The sequence below is a fragment of the Ascaphus truei genome, chromosome 15 (genome assembly GCF_040206685.1).
Source record: "Ascaphus truei isolate aAscTru1 chromosome 15, aAscTru1.hap1, whole genome shotgun sequence".
NCBI lineage: Eukaryota > Metazoa > Chordata > Amphibia > Anura > Ascaphidae > Ascaphus > Ascaphus truei.
In genome coordinates, this window is record NC_134497.1 from 27,815,339 (window position 1) to 27,836,934 (window position 21,596).

Sequence of the window (21,596 nt, forward strand, 5' to 3'; positions counted from 1 at the left end):
CACTCACCCAGTCAGTCAGTCAGTCACTCACCCAGTCAGTCACTCACCCAGTCAGTCAGTCAGTCACTCACCCAGTCAGTCAGTCACTCACCCAGTCAGTCAGTCACTCACCCAGTCAGTCAGTCACTCACCCAGGCACTATTTACAAATAGAGCACTATTAGATAATGATTTTCAAGGCTTTTTTGAAGAAACTACTAACAGTATGGAAATAGAAACAGACACATTAGAGACACGTTTCACTAAATTAGAAAAACTACTGAATCAGGAGATTAGACAGAAATGGGAGATTTTCACTTTAAAGAAATATTTGGAGCACAAAAGGATCCCTAGAGGGTTACGTAATGTTAAAGCACCCACGATAGATACAGATAATGTAAATTTTATGAGTGAATGGAACTTTCTACTGGATACCTGCTCTATAGGGTTAATGCAATTACTTATAAAACATAGGAGTACAATTCTAGACAAAATAGATGGGGAAGTCAATGCCATTAAATATCAGTTAGAACCCTTTATGACCATGACAGAGTACAAAATCCTAGAGGATAAAGTTATCCAAAAAATGGCCAAACTAGGTAAAGAGGTTAAAATCATCAAACAGAAAATGTTTCTGCGAGATAAGAGAGATTATGATGAGGGGAAGGAAAGGAATTGGAAACGTGATAAAAGCGTTTCAGCTGTTGAAATTGTTGAATCCATGACTGAGCCCAATTCAGAATCGGTAATAAAGTCAGAAATTGTAAATGTAAAAAAAGGGGTTAATGATATAAATATTTCTTGTATTGATCAAAATGTCAAAATAGACTTCCATCAAAGAACAGAGAAACAACAAGTAACAAAAGGCGGTAAAAAACTAAACTCTAAACGAAATCAGGAGTCGTCAAGATTTGACCATAAGGGAGAGGAAAGGGAATATGCGCATAGAGAATATAGAGAGAGATCACCTGCACATAGATTTGAGGATAGGGATCAAGTCTTTAGAGGCTACAGGGAAAGATCCTCTATTCATAGACCAAATGAGAGACCCAAAGAGCAGAATAGGGGTTCCACTCATTTTTTAGAGTACCGCCGGGATCACGAACCACTGAGAGAACAGTGGAGAGAAAAAGGAAACTCATCAATAAAACAAGGGACACTAGAGAGAAAACGGTCCAGAACAGACGATATAGAGGAAAGAGGGGAGGGACACGAAAGAGAAAGGAAAAAGGCAAGATCCAGGAAAACATTGGTAGATAAAAAAACTAACATTTTTAACCTTAGTTCATATAAGCTAACACAGGCTGAAACCAAAGTTTTAGAGAAAGGCTTGAATTTTGCCCCAGTCCGTGGCCCAAACCCTTTTGAACTTTATGTTGATGTCCACAAATTTGTCAGGAGGTTGACATTAAAAAAGTATTTCTTGAGAGATCCCGTCAGTAGAAATTACAATACAGGGAGTCAGATCCCAAAGGGAAAAGTGGACAATCCTCTAACACCGTTTAAAAACAGAACAAGTTTTTACCCTAGAGCCATAAAAGGGAATTACATTGATACTTTCACAGATACTGTATGGTTATCAATGACCTTGAAATGTCAGGAAATGATTTTAAAGCCAAAAAGCAAAATTTGACAAAAGAGGAGAAAGAAGCCGTAAAGTCGTTGACTGATAATAAAGACATTGTGATTAAATCAGCGGACAAGGAGGGGGGTCTGGTTGTGATGGATACAAGTTATTACAGAGAGGAATCTAATAGAATTCTAGGTGATCCATTAACCTACTGCTGCGGCCAAGTTTATTCGAGCATTTGCCCGTTCTTGGCCGCAGCAGTAGCCTGGCGCGCGCCCGAGAGTGACGGGCGCGCGCCGAAGCAGCGGAAGAGCGCCCTCCGATCGGGGCACTCTCCCTACCGCTGCCGGGTCCCCCGGAACCCCCTGCCGCTGTCCCGCGATCGCGGGACACCAGGGCTCCCTCGGGGAGCCCCTGGACACGCGTGCAGGGGGCGCACGCTCCCGAAGACGTGTGACCGCGCGTCTATGACGCGCGGCACGCCGAGGGGCGGCCACTAGCAAGCCGGGAAATCTCCCGGCTTGCGGATCTGGCCGCAGAGTAATAAAGCGTGTCGGTAGTGTATGAAAAACTTGTAAGTAATCCAACTGAGGTGTTTAGAAGGGAGTTAACTACTATCATGGAAAAGGGATTTGAGGATGAAATCATCACTAAAAAAGAACTTGATTTTCTGATATTTAAAAATCCTAGAATACCGGTATTCTATTTTATTCCCAAACTCCATAAGAACCCAACCAGACCCCCGGCCGTCCTATCATATTGGGCATAGGTTCACTCACGTCAAATTTGAGTAAATTTTTAGATCATCTGCTACAAAGATATGTTCAGGAGACACCTTCATACCTAAGAGATACTGCACATGTTTTAAAATTAATTCAAGACATTGAATGGGACGAGCAATGTATTTGGGTTACATGTGACGTGGTGTCCCTCTACACCTCAATTAAACATATTGATGGTTTGAAAGCTGTACAGTACAATTAACGCTTGAGGGAGATATTAATGTGGGGGAAGATTTGAAGTCTTTTATTTTGGGGGGGATTCATCATATCCTCACCCACAATTATTTTAATTATGATGGGGAATACTTTCTCCAGACATGCGGCACTGCGATGGGAACCAGGTTTGCACCAAGCTACGCTAACCTATTCATGGCCATGTGGGAGCGGGGCTATATATGGAATGATAACCCATATGGTGCAAGCCTGGTGCTCTGGAAGAGATTTATCGATGATGTGCTGTGTGTCTGGAAAGGTACGATGGAAGAACTGGAGTTATTTAAACTCTATTTGAATGAAAACCCCTTTAACATAAAATTCACGTTCAATAGCAGTCGTCAAACTATTAACTTCTTTCAACCTGACCCTGTATGTTGAGAACAATCTGATACATACTAAAACGTACCACAAGGAGGTGGATGTGAATACGTACTTGCTGGCTTCGAGCCACCACCACCCTAAGTGGATACAGAATATCCCTCAGGGTCAGGCCCTAAGAATAAAAAGGAATTGTTCCCAGGATAATGTTTGTCTGGAACAGTTGAACTCTCTTAGAGATAAATTCATTGAGAGAGACTATAACAGGGAAAGGATTAACAAAGCCCTGGGTACTGTTAAAAATGTAGATAGATTAACTCTTATCAATTCTAAAAAGAGTACACCCACTGCACAAGGAGAATTCATCCCATTTATTACTAAGTTCAACAGCATGGCCCCAGAAATTAAGACAATTATGAGTAAATATTGGGGGATTCTCCTGAGAGATCCGATACTAAGTACCTTTTTGCCTAAATATCCTCAAATTGTATATAAACGCGCCCAGAACCTGAAAAATAAAATATCGCCTAGTTGTCCTTTGAGTGGGCCCAAATATAAAAGTACAACATGGCTATCTAATTTAAAAGGTTTTTATACATGTGGGAAATGTATTGGATGTTTTTAGTGTTAAAGGTAACAAATTTCAGTCAAATATAACCTGTAAAAGCTATGAGATAGACACATTTATTAATTGTAAAAGTAAGTACTGTGTGTATCTATTAGAGTGCCCCTGTGGCTTGCAGTACGTGGGGAGGACGAGGAGAATGCTACAACGTAGATTGGCGGAACATGTTTACAATATACGTAAGGGGTTAGAGACACATAGTGTTTCTAATCATTTCAAAAATAAACACAACCAAAATCCAAAGGGACTGATCTGTAGGGGTATAGAGTGCCCTAAAGCTAATTGGAGAGGAGGTGACAGGTTGAATCACCTATCCAAAAGGGAGACCTTTTGGATCTATACCCTTAAGACCTTGTCACCCCGTGGCTTAAATATAGATTTCGATCTGGCCTCTTTTCTAGCAGATTAAAGAACCCCCTTCCCCGTCATATAGATTCATTTAATATGTTTTTTAGTTGGTAATTTAAGGTTCATCAATTGTACATGCATTGGCTAGATATGAATCATTCCACTTTTAATACTATTTTGTTCAAGTAATATGTGCTGGGTTTGCTGCCACTTAATCCCAGGGTTAAATCTCTAGTGTTTCCAACCAGGATGTTATGATTATGTGCATTTTACTGATTAATTGTGGATGTATGTATTGATGTATGTATTTAACCCTTTGGGGTATTGTCACAAAGATGTGCTGAAGATATTGCCATCCAATCTTAGTGCATGATTCCCTACTAGTAGTAATTAGGCTGGTAGTGGGGTGTTAATTGTATTGGATAATTGTGTGTTCAATTAATTATGTAGTACCCTCCAGGGTATATATAGGTCAGTAGGTAGCAACTCCCCCTCACCACTGATGAAGTGACCGCATTGAGTCACGAAACGCGTTTGGAGAGGGAGGAGTTGGAGCGGGCACGTCCGTCAGTAGCTAGGAGATCAGCTGGGAACGCTTTGGCGGCAGCGTGACGTCATCAAATTGCGCTGAGAGAGGCGTCTGCCTCATGGAGCAGGGAGCAGAGACAGCACGCGAGTACTAGTTGCAACACTGCAAGCTACACTAACACATGAGAACCGGGAAGGGGAGCGTTATCAGGCAGCTGCGCAGAGTCTGACGCTAACACCGGGGTTTGTGAGTAGTGAGAGTGTAGGTGCCTCAGAGATCATTGCCCCAGACTGTATCAAGCTGCGGACGGCACATTGTCAGCTGTCTTTTCACAGCCTGGCTTATGTGAGTAAGCATTTGGCTGTTTTTATTATATTTTATTGTCATTAAATTTTATCAATCTGCACCATCATTGCCCTTATTTCCTTTCTGGGAACACACGGGGAATATCCCTAAGGGGAGCTGCTGTGAGTGAACAGAAGAGTTAACTGACATTTAAAGGAAAACACGTGGGATTCGTGATATCTTGAAAAAGAAGTTGGTTAAAGCACAGATTCTCTCAAAGGAACACTGACACAATATGTTTGTAAGTTTATTATTTTGATTCTTTTTTGGAGGCGTTCAGTGGTTCGTGTGGCTGTGCAATGGTCTTTTCTCTTTTGTTTATTGCATTATAGGAGGAACTCAGAAGCAATAGTCTGCAACTGAACCATCACTTCTTCCACAACAGGAACTTTATAAAGAACTTCCCCCTACCATATGGACTGACCTTTGGACTGGGGTATTGTTGTCAATTGGGGCGCCGGGTTACTGCATTTTGTGTAAAACTCACCCAGTCTGTCACTCACCCCCTCACCCATTCAGTCACTCACCCACTCACCCATTCAGTCACTCACCCAGTCAGTCAGTCACCCAGTCAGTCAGTCACCCAGTCAGTCAGTCACCCAGTCAGTCAGTCACCCAGTCAGTCACTCACCCAGTCAGTCACTCACCCAGTCAGTCACTCACGCAGTCAGTCACTCACCCAGTCAGTCACCCACTCACCTGTACTGTACAACTAGGTATATGCAGTACAGTATAACAATATACAGTATATAACTATACTATATATAACTATAACTACACTATAATAGGTAAGAAGTACACACGTGTAATACAAATGTACTGCACATACTGTATATAATATATAGAAAGTGGAGAGTAAGTGCAGACATAGAATGATGAAAATGGTTATTTTAAGTGCCATACTTATCTGTGCTATACTTACTGTACCTTTATAGTACTTACCTTACTACAGTACAGTACCTTACTACATTCCAGTGGCACTCCCATTACGTTGTAAAATAACGGGCAATATGATCAATCTAGTTGTTGCATCTTTGTACTGTGAGTATGTCGTTCCAGAAACTAATTATTCCTTGTATTAATTCCTCCTTTTTTGACGGTTTCATGACCTTTCGTATATGATCCTTCATCGCATGCCACACCAGTTCGATGGGATTCATAACTGGTGATCTGGAATGGGAGGAGGGAAAAAATGGCAAATTAGTTGAACAGATAAAAAAAGTTTAAAAGAATGAGAAAATGTTAATGTACAGTATAGTACACTGGAGAACTTACTTCGGTGGCGTATTAACCCAGTTGATACAGCTCGCAAGAATATATGCAGAAAAGGCGGTATGCTTAGGGTCATTGTCCTGGAAGAAACAGTGACCATCAGATGGGAAATCATGCTTTACGTATTCAACAATACGGGTGACAATTTGCTCTTGAAAAAATACTTTATCCATGATTCCTGGAACAATAGAAGAAAAATTTAACATTAGGGTACAAAATACACTACAGTTGTACTGTACAGTGCACAAGGCTACAGCATGTGACTTTGTGCATTATTTTACCCTCAAAGATAAGTATGCATCCTGCTCCACGTCTAGAGATCGCACCCCACACATGCATCTTCAGTGGGTGCTTGGGCCTCAGTTTCAGAAATAGGTATCCTTTTTTGCGGAATGCAAAAGTAGCAAATCTCTCAAGAGCTACAGTTGTCTCATCAGAAAAGATGACATCCTGAAAAATCTCGCAACTTTCAATCCATGCCCGTGCTTGGTCCAGTCTTTTTATCTTGTTGACCTCCCTTATCACAGGATACGCTCTGTGATGATAAGGAAGAATTTTACAGAGACTGTACAGGCAAACCACACTGTTACCTAAAGTACAGTACTGTATAACACTAGCTGTACTGTCCTAATTACTGAACTGTAATTACAGTACAGTATCAACCCTGTTGTGTCACTCTGCATACACGTATTATTGCAATATACTGTACATTATTACAGTAAGACACTTACTTTACACGTCCATATTTCCATCCCAATTGGTGTCTCATTAACCTGATGCTGTTCTCAGATGCTATGATATTGTAACTCTTCTCTAGAATAGACTTGACTGTTTCTGCACAGCGCTCATCATTAGCCTCCCTGATTTCGTCCACCAGACGCTTTGCTGTCCTACAGTTTAAAAGAAGAGAGAACAATTTGTCATTCGAAAAATATTCATGTATTCAAAACAAATACATGTATTTGCAACAGTATTCTAAAATAAATGAAAAGAAAATAACTAAATACAAATATGCATTTGGATATGCAAAAAGCATATACAATACAAGTACTGTAATACAGTAGAGCAAAATAGGGGGACAATTTTTACGTATCCGACGAAATTGTTCGACCCACAATGATTTTGAGGAACAAGCCAAAACACTCACAAGTCGTTTCCTCCAACGGGAGTACACTTAAGGCTGCATTAGGAAAGCCTACTTAAGAGCTAAACGCTCCCCACAAACCACTTTGCTATATGGGACTAATCAGACACCTACGGCAACCAAACTGGTTCGATTTGTGGGTACATATAACAACAAGTGGAATAGTGCCAACACGATTCTAAAGCGTCATTGGCATCTACTTATGGAGGACCCAGATCTGAGGCCAGTTTTGAAAACTTATCCGACACTTGTTTGCCGTAGGGCCAAAAACTTGAAAGATCAGCTGGTACACAGCCATCTTAGCAATGTGGCCTCAAAGACATGGCTGCCTAAACGCCCCATGGGAACATTCAAGTGCGGTACTTGCAAAGCATGTGAATTTGTCATTCCCACAAAGACCTTTTCGAACTGGGACAACTCTCGTCAATATACCATCAGACATTTTTGCAACTGCAAAACTTCTGGAGTAGTGTATTTGGCCACGTGTGGTTGTGGCAAAAAATAAGTGGGTAAAACCCGACGTGAGTTCAGGCGACGTGTTCTTGAACGCATTGGTTCAATTAGAAACCACTTAGACACCCCGCTTGCACGACATATCAACGAGGCACACAATGGCGTTACCGGGAACCTGCGCTTCTGTGGTATCGACCACGTTACCATTGGCCCCAGAAAGGGGGACTGGGACCGTATTCTCCTCCAAAAGGAGAGTTGTTGGATTTATGATTTACACACTTTAAGTCCCAACGGTCTCAATGAGGGTTTTCTCTTTACCCCATTTTTATAAGATCACTCACTGCCTGCTACAATTATCATTATATTACCATAATCATGTGTTCAATTGGCATATAAGGGGTGGATATTAAATCACTGTTCACTCACTGCCTATCATTCAGATTTTTAATTCCAGCATGTGTGCATCCGCTCACCATTTTAATTATTGTGGTATCTTATATGTGTTTATTCAACTCTATGTACGTTCCTCTTCTCTCTCTGTGACTTTAACATATCTCTATTCCTCCCAGCAGAGCTCTATAAATACTGGCCACTTGGGGGAGTGAAGATATATCCCTCTCTTGGAAGAAGCTATCGCGAAACGTGCGTCAGAGGACGTGATGACGTCACACGTCACGCTTTCCAGCATGGATGCCTGCAGCTTCTAGCAGACCTCACCGTGCCCACGCCAGAGTTCCCTTCAGCTGCGCACTCCACGACGCACCTCTCCAGGCTGACCGTTAGGATTGTGTACCCAGGGCCAGCACAGATAAGTTAACAGAGCCATTTTTCCCTCTTTTCTGTCCTCAAACCCCCCCTCTCCCCCCCCGTGTGCTGTAGGGGTATGTTATTGAGGGTCAGAGCTAGTGGGTTACACGATCCTGCAGTATTGTTGTCTCCTCACAGGGCTAACATATATTGGTGTGTAGGGTATCCCTTTCCCTCATTTCTATCCCTATGTGTAGTTACTAACTAGCAGGGACAGGTTTTGTGGGGCTCACACCACCATTGTTTTATCGGTCAATGTATGTCAGCTGTACTAATATTTATGTGTGTTAATAATGATTATAAAACATACAGAACACCTACAAGCTCAAATTGAACCCCCAAAATACCCACAACATATATATAAGCATATAAGTTTCACAGAGGAGTGCAACTGAGCATGGCAATTTATATTTAAAACCAGAGACATAACATAAAACACAGACAAAGCTCAGTGCACATCCAGAAAAACTTATATACGGTACAGTGCCTAAATATACATGTATAAATAACTAATAAATAAAATGGTCTTTTAGTTTAACATTTTGGCCAAATTGTTGTAAGCCCTCGAGCCAAACTTCACAGGTTATTAAGAATTTATATTAGTGTAGGGACCCTTGAACGTGGTCTGCCGTGAAGTTTGGCTCAAGGGCTTACAACAATTTGGCCAAAATGTTAAACTAAAAGACCATTTTATTTATTAGTTATTTATACATGTATATATATCTATACATCTATATTTAGGCACTGTACCGTATATAAGTTTTTCTGGATGTGCACTGAGCTTTGTCTGTGTTTTATGTTATGTCTCTGGTTTTAAATATAAATTGCCATGCTCAGTAGCACTCCTCTGTGAAACTTATATGCTTATATATATGTTGTGGGTATTTTGGGGGTTCAATTTGAGCTTGTAGGTGTTCTGTATGTTTTATAATTCTTGTGCAGCTAGTCTTGGCTGTTTTGGAGGGTGGCAACCTCCTATCCAATTGAAGCTCACTCCCTCCCACATTTAAATGGTTAAAAGCTCACTCCATGGCATCTCCAACTATCAGGGGAACTTGCCTGCATGCAGTGTGATTGTGACAAATCTATTACAAAGTGCTTTTCCTGGTAATGTACAGGTTAATAAAAGCTTCAATCAGACTTAGAACTTTTGCAACTCATATTGACAGATTTATTATAAATCATTCTTCCTGGCAATGCACAGGTTATTAAGAATTTATATTAGTGTAGGGACCCTTGAACGTGGTCTGCCGTGAAGTTTGGCTCAAGGGCTTACAACAATTTGGCCAAAATGTTAAACTAAAAGACCATTTTATTTATTAGTTATTTATACATGTATATTTAGGCACTGTACCGTATATAAGTTTTTCTGGATGTGCACTGAGCTTTGTCTGTGTTTTATGTTATGTCTCTGGTTTTAAATGTTAATAATGATTACCATTGCTACTGTTGTACCTTCTACCCCATCATCGATGTATGGTTCACAGTGAGCTAGAGTTCACACACATTGAATTGCCTCTAGTGGATGTATATACTTTGTACAGTGCTCCAGTGATGTCATCCATTCCTGTTAGCCTTCACTGCCTTAAACCATAGGCATCGATTGTGTCCTATCTGTTATTTATAGTGCTTATGTTTAGTTTTCCAACCATTTTGGAATAACCATCTGGCCAATTGCCCCAATAGCACATACTGTATTCGGTTCATTCCATTCACCATTTATTCTGGTACCATTTTTAACCAACTTTAATAAAGCATACCTTAATACTATTTATAGGTTTGGTTCAGATTATTCCTGTGTTGCTGCTTTTTTACTAGGGTGACCTACCCCTCAGATTTTGAGTGCATTAATAGGGCCTTATCTGTATGCATTGTGTCTTTGCATCATACAGTGTTCTCTGTGTTTTGAACTGTAATACAGTAATTACAGAATGAAAACAAAAATACAGGTGCTTACTCTGTTGTGACCGGGGGACTCCACTTTACTCTTTTTGCCTTACCATGGGCATGATAGCTGACAGTGCTTTTTGCTAAACCGAGGCCCGAAGAAACTAACCAGCGTTGGATCTGTAAAATTCCATGTCCTTTCTTGTACATATCCTGTATTCTCATGCTGTGATCCTTTGAAATCCTTTTCGTCAGCATCGCTGCTTTAGAAAATAAATCAAGCACAGAGGAATATATATTTGATGTGTATTCAAAGTATATTCAATGTGCATTGAATCAACATAAGCAGTGTTTTTATACAATGTGATGGACCTCACTCGACAGGTTAATCACTGTACGCCCACTTTTAACACCTGCAGCTCGTGTCCATGCATAAAAGGTGACCCAAATTGCATAGCTTCCCATGCGCTGATCTCTATCTGAACGAGCTCTTGACCAGATACTGTATTGTGCATTCTTCCATCTGCTTCCATGGATCTTCTCCTATTCTATGGATGCAGGACCTGCTTTCTTCTGCTGTGCCAACCATGAGAAAGCGAAAGGTTAATAAAGAAAACGTTCCGAAGACTTCCAAGGCAAAGAAGCCTGGTCCTTATTGTATGAAGAAGAAAATGGCCAAACTAAACTTCATTCAACCTGTTTGGCCGGGCACCAGAAGTGCCTCCGCACCCACCGAAGCCGAAACGGATATCCCTGAACTTTCACTGCCTTAGCCAACCGCCACTGATCCAAAAACATTCGCCCGCTCTGACCCATTGTCCACTGATGCTCGTGTGGAAATCCCCAGCTTACCTGATCCAGCATCAATCCACCCCGATGCTCATCCGGAAACCCCAGGCTTACCTGCTTCAGCACCTATCCACAATAATGCTCGTCCGGAAAACCGCTACTTGCCTGGTCCAGCACCCATCCACGCCGATGCTCATCCGGGTGACACCAGCAGTCCTTGCACCCAGCTCGGCCGCCCGCATGCTGGATGTTTTCAGTGATGTCGCTTTCACTGACACCTCAACAGAGCAATACAGGGACCGAATGAGGGCCAAGATGGATCGTCTTTAGGAAACCATTGAGAATATGGATAGGTGCATGTGTGTTCGTCTAGATAAGATTGAGAGGAACATTGCGTGGCTCTATTCTTTGTTTGGAGTCCCTGCCGCTGTATGTCCGATGTAGGAGCAGGAGGGTGGCCTGGAGGCACCTTATTCTCCCATGGAGGAACCGCATAACCCTCCCCCCCCCCGTGCACCCACTCAATCGCTGGATTTGACCTTCACAGTGCCAACACCAAGCAACCCACAGGACCCCCATGCTCACCCCCGCCATCCGCAGAATGCACGTATACCCTTCTGGTGGAAGAGATGACATCCCCGGTATGGTCACCACAGGAGCAAAGCATCCTCCAAGACCATATACCCCCGCCCGTTGCCAGAAGCACACCTGCTCCAGCAATCAGGATTGGACCTGTAATGCTCCCAGACATCTTGTTGAGAGAACTGCCCCAGAGCGTCCTGGATAAATACAAGATCAGATGTGGTGGTTTACCTCAGAAATATGCCCAGTTCATCTTTAAACACCACGTCAGTTTTGAGGTGTACAGCGAGTGGACCCGAAATGTCAATTACGAAGGCAATAAATAAAAGAATGGTCTTCCTGCAAATTTAAGGAACACAATTATGGAAGAAGTGTGGCGCTATTTTAATGTTACCACTCTTCTTATGAGAACCGTGAGAGACAGCATCAATGGCCTTTTGAGGCATAGAATGGCTATTCCCTGGAGGTCCATCGACTTGTTTAATGTCTGCTGCAGGTTAAAATTTTATTTTACAAATATAGATGCGCCGCCAATGTTTTTAATCTAAAAAATAAAAGACAGTTGATTTGTTTTAAATTGTTTCATTCTTTAATGCTTTGGGTATAATATTTTTTTTTCTATTTATTTTGCATGTGCATGTTTGGAGCTGGGCGAAGACAACGTGCAGGAAATACCTTTCCCCCCCTTGGTGAAAGAAACGCCCCAAGCAATACTTCCAGGTAAGACACCGTGCTCCAATCCCCCAAAAACCTGATGTAAACCTCATGTCCTAATGTAAAGTGCTGTACCCCATATCATGCATTCTTAGTCTACTTCAACCCCCCAAAAAGCAGAAGATACTGTATAATAATGGAATGTACTGACATCATAGTATAATAATTTTTTTCTATTTCAGTTTTGCATGTGCATGTCTGGAGTTGGGTGAAGACATCATGCAGAAAATAACCTCCCCCCCCCCCTCCCTCTCCGGTTCAGGAAACACCCCCAGCAATACTGCCAGGTAAGACAGTGCTCCAATCCCCCCAAACTCCTCCCAAAAACCTAATGTAAACCTCTAGCAAAACCTAAGGCTTATTGTTACATATTGACATTGTTACATATGGTTGGATACAATTTGATTATAGCTCCTTTTAGCCGAGGATGCACAGGTAACATTGTTGTGGCAATACTAACTTGAAAGTTTGATATTTAGTATACCATAGCAGCAAAATATACACTGGTTGAATAAGTCCTGTATTAGTAGCCAATTACAAAAAATCAGTGACTCTTAGCGTACAGTAGATCATGCTGTAAACTTGATAATACAGAATAATACAGAATAATACAGAATATTGTCTCTTTCCAGACCAAGATGTCCAAGAAGCAGTCATTACGAAGAAGATAAAGACAGGATTGTAAATTTTGAAGATGCAACGTATTTTTGTTTTATTCCTTTTTCCTTTATTATCCTGAACAAATAAAAATATGCAATCTTTAAATATACTTTTTGGTGTGCTCATGTTTTTACTGTCTATACACTTACAGTAGTACTATACTTAAAGTTCTTTGGGCATTTCAAGATATAAAAATGTGTCATTGATGAACTGTACAGAATACAGTACTGTACATATGTACAAAATAATATAAATATAGAAAACAAGTTTTTTTACTGTCTAGATACACCAACAGCAGTACTGCACTACTGTTTAGCAGATACAGTTTTTACTGTAATGACTCCATGAGGAAATGCACTCTGCTCTATCTTACTGTACAGTAATGAAATTGCTTTTAGTGCGTAAATAACCTTACAGTACAGTATCTACACTATACTATAAAAATCTAGCAAATAAACATTGTTTTTACTAGTTACAGTATATACAGTACACTATCAGCAGAACTGTACTACTGTGATGACACGCATATGCGTTTCAACACGTTCCAATTAGACATACACGCATGCGCAGAAATGTGCTGACATATGCATTTCATTCAGGTTCCAATTGGCTATAAACGCATGTGCAGAAATGTGATGACATGCATACTGTACATTGTGTTTCAACAAGTTCCAATTAGACATACGCATGCGCGGAATAACTATTTTACATTTTACATTCGGAAGAAGAAGCGAAAGCGACGTTGGAGTTTGGTATTATTCCTTTTCCTTTATTATTCTGTACAAATCCAACAATTAATTCGTTAAAAATACTTTTTGTTGTGTGTGCTCATAATTTTATACTTCTACAGTTAGAGGATTTGTGTATGGCTGAGGAGCCTCAGAAAGGACTTCTTTCCCATGTACAGTATACAGTATGAACTCGTAAAGTTAATCTTCAAATTACAATTATACACACTTGAATTACTGTACTGCATGGCAATAAAAGACAGGTAGAATTGCAATTACAATTGCAACTTGAGTTTCTCGACGGTATTGCAGACAACGCCAAAATCTCATTTTCTGCACACGATAAAAACACTAGTAAACATGCGTCTTAACGCAGTAAAGTTTGAGGAAATCACGCAGCATACAACCAAAAAGTTTCCAGTCTTAGGCCTGGGACCCGCTGCGCTCGTTGGCGCGGGCGGCAATGTCGCGAGTTCCCCACCAGCAGGGGAATCCTCGCGAGCCGGTCCCCACTGGCTGCACAGCTGATCACACGCTGTGGCGCGTCAGCCGCTAGGAGACACCACAGAATGGTGTTTCCTAGCTTCGACGCGTCACGTGGTGTGGCTGTGAGCACGTGCAACGGGACCTTAGCCTAAGAAGACCAGAAGAGAAGGATCCCCAATGTTTGCACTCTACTTATTTAAATCAAGAGTAAGTATGATCAGTAAATTAATTGATAATGAATGGGCAGACTGATACAATATCATGCATAGAGACTGGTCTAATTTCCTCATATTAATCAAAAACAATAAAATGTTATTAATCAATAAACAATATGATAGATATATACAAAGTGATAATTAAAAACATTTGGCGAGATGTGAACCAGGGTAGAAGCAGATGAGCACATTCATTGGTATATATGCGAAAAAAACTCTAAATCACAATTTATAAATTGCAGATTAATAATACTGGGAGTGTATTATGCAGACAAAATGGTGTATGCTCTTTAACAAAGCTCAGAAGTGAGCATGACCATACGGTAAGCAGGAACTGCTCATTAAATCTGAGCTAACTGGGAACACTATTTACAAAACTAAACAATGCTATATGTGTCACTCTGCCTTCACACTGCGTATTGAAAAGTCCATACACAGGTGGACAATGACCTGAGTCCTTATGCACAGTGAGATAAAAACAGATTATGTCGATATATAGACCGCCAGTGTCAATGTAAAATCAAACACTGCTTGGAATCAAACATTTATTACACAGAGAGTTAGTAAGTATCAATTGCACAACATATATTCCGTCTACCCAATAAATCCATCGCTCAGATTATAGAGCATTACTCAGTAGTGGTAGACACTTTGTATTACACTTCCCTATAGTAGGAATATAGCGTTCAACACTCACAGCTACTGTTAGTAATCAGCACATATCCCCTAGCAGAGAGGGCTCCTAAGTGGCGGAGGTACGCCGTTTAAAAAGTGACAACCGAATCAAATCTATCTGTGCAAGCAATGTCAATGTATCAGACCGACCTGGCACATCTTAGCATATTAGCAACTATCTATCTATACTTAGATATAGTAAGAATTCTGTGAACAAAGCTTATAAGAAAGCACTCAATTGCACTAGATCATGTCTCCTGACTACAAAAAGGAATGTACAAGTACAGGATCAGAACTTGATAAGATTTGTAGCCACTATCAGAATGTCAAGAAAAGAACATGGCTTGGCAGTAAACCATTTGGCTCCTACCCGTGTTGACGATACAGAGCATGCACCCATATTGCCCCAATAAAGTCTTTCACAAATTCAGAACACACACGGGACTTCCAAATTAAAGACTTTATAAATTGTCTTACGAAAGGGTAATATATGTTGTCAATTGTGACTGTGGGAAACTCTATGTGAGTGTAACGCTTGCGCTGCCCATGAGCAAGACAGGACCCCGGTACTGAGGTGGGGAAGTAGGAAACCACGCTCCCAGAGCAGCGGAAGCATGCCAGGCCGGCGGATTGTCAACGTAGCCGGGTCTGGGTTGGAGAGAGTGGGTTAGTAGATACTTGCCAGGGTCTTGGATTGGAGAAGTCGGAATATTTAAGTCTGTGAGCTGTGGTCTGGGGAAGGAGAGATCAGAATTGTGGTAGTCCGTATAGCTGTGGTCTGGAGTTGGAGAAGCCAGAGTTGTAGTGATCCGTATAGCCGTGGTCTGGGTTGGAGAGGTTCGCAGAGTAGAAGGTAAGCCGGGGTCAGTATCCAGAATGGTTCGAAGGTCAATCTGGGTCAGTACACGAAGAATAAAGCTGCAGGGTAAACACAGGACAAGGGAGCAAGGCATAACAAAATGCAGGAGCTCACGGCTACAAGCAATTATGCTCAGCAAAGCAGGAGTGAATGAGCAAGGTATATATGGCATACAGGAACCAATGAGACATGGGGCAGAACGGAGGCGCAGCCTCCGCGGAGACTCGGATTGGCTACAGGAGACGAGGGCTTGAAGAATACTTGCCACGCAGCTGGGGAGCGGTGCACGTCATTACGTGTGCGCGCCACATGCGTGAGAAGCACAACACATCCGAGGGAGCAGAGCTAAGCTCCGTGACACTAGAAGAGCTGCGCGTGCGCTCTGTAAACAGAGCGGGGGTGCGCGCATGCACTGGTGCCGGAGCGGAGGTCTGAGGCCATGCATGTAACGAGGGAACATGTAGCAAAGGACGTGTTCCCCGATTCCTTACAGTCCCCCGCCTTTAGAACCGGCCTCAGGACAATTCCCATTAGGCTTGTGCAGAAACCTGGCGTGGAATCACTTTAAAAAGCCGGGAGCATGGATCTGATGAAGAGGTATCCATGAACGTTCCTCTGGTCCATAGCCTTTCCAATGTACGAGGAATTGAACACCTCCTCTGGAGTATCTGGATTGAATTTGGATCGATTATGGATTAAATTTCGAATTCTTCTTGACCCTGTATGACATGTAGAGGTTTAGGTAAGGTGTCAGGAAAATTGGGAATTCGAACAACCGGTTTAAGCAAAGAGACATGAAAGACCGCCGGAATTCTCATAGATTGAGGCAGTTGTAAGCGGTATGCCACAGGGTTGACCTATTTGAGAATAGTGAATGGACCCAGGAGCCAGTTTCAGTGTACGTGTGTTCAATCTTATATTCTTAGATGAAAGCCACACCTTGTCTCCTGGCCTAAACTTGGGTGCCTCACGGCGATGGCGATCCGCCTGTGTTTTTTGTCTGAGTACTGCCTCTTGCAAAGTCTTTTGAATCCTCTTCCAAGAATCTTGAAGCGAGTTTACTCTGGAATCTGCTGCTGGATCTACAGAAGGATTGGAAGAGATGGGAAGACGTGCTGGATGAAACCCGAATTTATAAAAATAAAAAAACGAGATTCCTGAGTCGACTCATAACTGAGTGAGTTGTGAGCGAATTCGGCCCATGGGAGTAATTCCACCCAGTCATTTTGTGCATCTGAAATAAAGCATTGCAGGTATTGCGATAGTGACTGATTTGTTCATTCGGTTTCACCGTTGGTTTGGGGATGATACCCAGAAGAAAAAAGAAGATTGATCTCTAACCTTTGAGCGAAGGCACACCAAAATTTTGAAACGAGCGGTGACCCCCGATCGGACACTACAGAGAGTGGGACTCCATGAATATGGAAAATTTCTTTGATATAAATATCTGCCAAGGTGGTAGAATTAGGAAGACCATTAAGAGGAATGAAATGGGCCTGTTTGGCAAATCTATCAACAATAACGAGAATAGTATTCATCCCATGAGACACAGGAAGCTCAACAATAAAAAGTCCATTGAGAGGTGGGTCCACGGTCGATCCGGAATGGGTAAGGGACAAAGCTGACCAGATGGCTTGTTGCGGGCAGACTTATTTCGAGCACAGATGGAACAGGAGTTGATGAATTCCTTGATATCCTTAGACATATTAGGCCACCAAAAAGTGCGTCTGATCAACTCGAAAGTCCTCTTTGTACCCGGGTGACCGGCAGACCTAGAAGAATGACCCCACTCAAGAATTTTCAGGTGAAATTGAGGTGCAACATACAAACGACGCTCCGGCACCTCCATAACCTCGGGAATAAGCATCTGAGCCTCCAAGATCTTGTCCAGAATATCAAAAGTTAGCTGAAATGACGTATTTGGTGGGAAGAATAGTCTCAGGAATGTCTTCGGATTTGTCTTTACTGACGAATTGACGGGATAAGGCATCAGCCTTTAGATTCTTAGTACCAGGAATGTAGGAAATGATATAGTTGAACATGGAAAAGAACAATGCCCAGCGAGCCTGACGGTAGCCGAAGCGACGGGCACCTTCGATATAGAGTATAATACATTTTTATGGTCCGTAAGAATTTAAGTAGGATTTTCAGTACCCTCCAGGAGGTGTCTCCACTCTTGCAGAGAAAGTTTGATGGCCAAGAGTTCCCTGTTGCCAACATCATAGTTCTGTTCTGCGGGGGAGAATTTTTTTCAGAAAAACCCGCAAGGCTGTAATTTATCCTGAGGGGATAGTCTCTGTGAGAGTATAGCTCCTGCTCCAATATCCGAGGCATCTACTTCCATGTAAAAGGAAGTTTAGGGTCCGGATGGCATAGGATAGGAGCAGAGAATAAAACTTCCTTAAGGATTTCGAAAGCCTGGCAAGCCTCAGGAGACCAAAAAGGAAGTGTCCACATCTTTCTTTGTCAGGGCGGTGATGGGAGCCACTGTGGCAGATAAATTACGGATACATTTACGATAATAATTGGCGAAGCCAAGAAACCGTTGAATTGCCTTAAGAGAAGTGGGTTGGGGTCAATCTACAACTGCCTTAAGTTTATCAGGATCCATACAGAAACCCTTATCAGAGATAATGCATCCCAAGAAAGAAGTGGATGTTTGATGAAAAAGACATTTCTCCATTTTGGCACAAAGATGATTTTCACGTAGACGGGGGAGAACTAACTTCGTGTGCTGGATATGCTCGGATATAGATTTAGAAAAAATAAGAATATCATCTAGGTAGACAATTGCAAAAATGTTGAGAAAGTCCTGAAAAATATCATTCACGAATTCTTGAAAAACAGCTGGAGCATTACAGTGCTCAAACAGCATGACCAAATATTCGTAATGGCCGTCTCTCAATTTGAAGGCAGTTTTCCATTCGTCCCCTTGTCGGATGCGTATGAGATTGCAGGCCCTGCGGAGATCAATGTGAATGGGGACGTTCCGGCGCCACTGCGCATGACAGACTCCACAGGCTCCCGAATGGATTCAACAAACTTTATTGGCACAACGACACACTGGGGCTACACCACGATCTCCCCCTCTATGCGTTTCACCCTCTTGCTAGGGTGTATCTGCATTGATGGCTGCACGCAGGAGCTGATTACAGAGGAGAGCGGGACCCAGACCAGGAGCTGAGATTTAGGTAAGGGTCATTGCCTTACTCAGACACTCCGGTCACCCTCGTGGCCCTTTATAGCTCCCTCTTACAGCCCCACATGACGACCTTGACACCCTTAGGTGCCTTTGCTATTTACCGAAGCGCATGACAGTATTTTCTTTGGCAGTTTTCCATGCGTCCCCTTGTCGGATGCATATGAGATTGTAGGCCCCACTGAGATCAAGTTTGGAAAAAATGGAAGATCCTTGTAGCTAATCAAACAATTCAGAGCTTAGAAGCAAGGGGTATCGATTCTTCAGGGTTATTTTGTTAAGGCCCTTATAGTCTATACATGGACGGAGTGAACCATCTTTCTTCCTAAAGAAAAATAATCCAGCCCGGCTGGAGAGGAAGAAGCTCTGATGAACCCTCTCTTTAAGTTCTCCTGAATATATTCGGATATAGCCTTAGTCTCAGGAACGGAAAAGGGATAGGATCTGCCTTTAGGAAGAATGGCACCGGGTAGAAGCTCAATTGCGCAATCATAAGGACGGTGCAGAGGTAGAGTTTCAGAGTGAACTTTATCAAAAACAACAATGAATTCTGCATATACTTCAGGCAGTGTCGTTTTTGCAGGAGCACTGGTCTCTATGCCAGCGATAAGTTGTACAAAGGAAACAGGAGCAATCTCAGAGGCAACACCCCATTATATAGGTCTCTTGTCAGTCCAGTCTATAAGGGGATTGTGTTGTTGGAGCCAAGGAAGGCCTAGAATTACCTGTACAGATGGTTAATGAATAATATCCAAAGATATCCTTTCCTTGAAACCATCACTGGTAGAGAGTGTAATAGTAGGAGTCTCCAAAGAAATAAAGGCTGGTTGAAGAGGTCGTCTGACGATAGCCTCCAGACCCACGAGAATTGATTTCTTGATCAGAGGAATCTTGTGTTTGGTAGAGGAATCTTGATCCACAAAAGTTCCCCCAGACCCGGAGTCGATGAAGGCAGAGGCAGGCACTAGGGAGCCAGGACCTTCAAGGAAGATAGACAGCATGACCCTGGTTTGTAGACCTCTCTTACTAGAAGGGGAAGAAGAAATAGTACCCAATGAGATCCCCTTATATCTCATTGGATGTTGGCATTTCCCGGCTCTGTGGGGCAATGAAGCACCAGGTGACCTGGCAGTCCACAGTAAAGACATAATCCTCCAGTTCTCCGACGTTGTTTCTCAGAAGGGGAGAGCTGGTGACTTCCTAACTGCATTGGTTCTGGAGCCTCAAGAGCTGGGAAAATAGAAGGAGATAAACTGGGAACAAGAGCAGTAGATGTGAGAGCGTGAGTGATGGCGCTCAAGCCTCCTTTCTTGAAGGCGTTGATCCACCCTAATACACATGGCAATAAGATCCTCGAGTACTGTGGTTCTTTCTTGGGCAGCTAATGCCCAGGACATACTTGAAAACGAGAGGTAACTCTCAATGTATTACTTCCTGGTAAAATATTTTATAAATAAATAAAATAAATAAATAAATAATTCATTCTTTACCGTCTCAGAGAGTCCTTGCTAGAAAGCTGAAGATAATGCCTCATCGTTCCAACCCATCTCTGCTGCGATGGTCTGAAATTCCAGAGCGTATCTTGCAACTGATCTGTAACCATGAGAAATGTGAAATAAAGAGGAAGCAGTAATCTTATGGCCAGGGGTGCCAAATACTTGCTTAAATTCCTTCTTGAAACGTGGAAAGTCTTGAACAAGCTCCCAGATCGGTGATGCCCAGGCCAATGCGTCTCCACTTAATAAGACAATAATATACGCCACCTTAGATCTATCAGAAGAAAAGCGGGAAGGGGTTAATTGGAACTGTATGTCATACTGGTTGAGGAAACCTCAACATCCCTGGGGGTCTCCGGCATATCGATTGGGAGTGGGTAGACGTGGCGTGAGAGAGAGAGAAGCTTCAGGGGAAGGAACAGAAACGGTAGCACGTCTAATAATTCTGGATTGTGATTGGTTAAGAGAAACCGTGGCCAAATCTTGAGTAAGAGAAGCAATCTGGCTATCCAAGTATTGGAAATGCTCAGAGACTGTGTCACGAGAGCTTGCGACAGGCTGTAATTGACACCAAAACTATATATAAATATATATATACCTGGGTTTGAACTGGGACGAGACTTAGATATGATAAATAGAATTTATTCCTTGATAAAGGTGAACACAACAGATTATACAATAACAGGCAAAATATAGACACTTACATAAAGATTATGGCAAGACAGCCAGCAGGATTACAGACTGCCACTTCTCCCATTTCCCAGTTGACATCACAGCAAAACAGGCAGGACACATGCATGCATGAAGATCATTTGCATGCAGAACAATGAACAGCATGAACAACTTTGAATGAACAGCATGAACAACTTTGCATGAACAGCATGAACAACTTGGGTAAAGGGTGGCTTTGACTTATATA

The 21,596-nt window shown here is 42.2% G+C and overlaps 2 long non-coding RNA genes across 2 annotated transcripts in view; both read left to right on the forward strand.

The window, feature by feature from the left end:
* LOC142466739 (uncharacterized) overlaps positions 1-8,738 on the forward strand; it is a 32,240-nt gene extending 23,502 nt beyond the window's left edge. The window contains exons 2-3 of the long non-coding RNA XR_012788205.1: positions 5,044-5,147; positions 8,153-8,738. This is a non-coding gene — a long non-coding RNA (uncharacterized LOC142466739). The remainder of the gene's footprint in view (positions 1-5,043; positions 5,148-8,152) is intronic.
* A 715-nt stretch (positions 8,739-9,453) lies between these two features.
* On the forward strand, positions 9,454-13,125 carry LOC142466738 (uncharacterized). The gene is made up of 3 exons (XR_012788204.1): positions 9,454-12,365; positions 12,542-12,646; positions 12,992-13,125. It is a non-coding gene; the product is annotated as an uncharacterized LOC142466738 (long non-coding RNA).
* Positions 13,126-21,596: the final 8,471 nt, after the last annotated feature.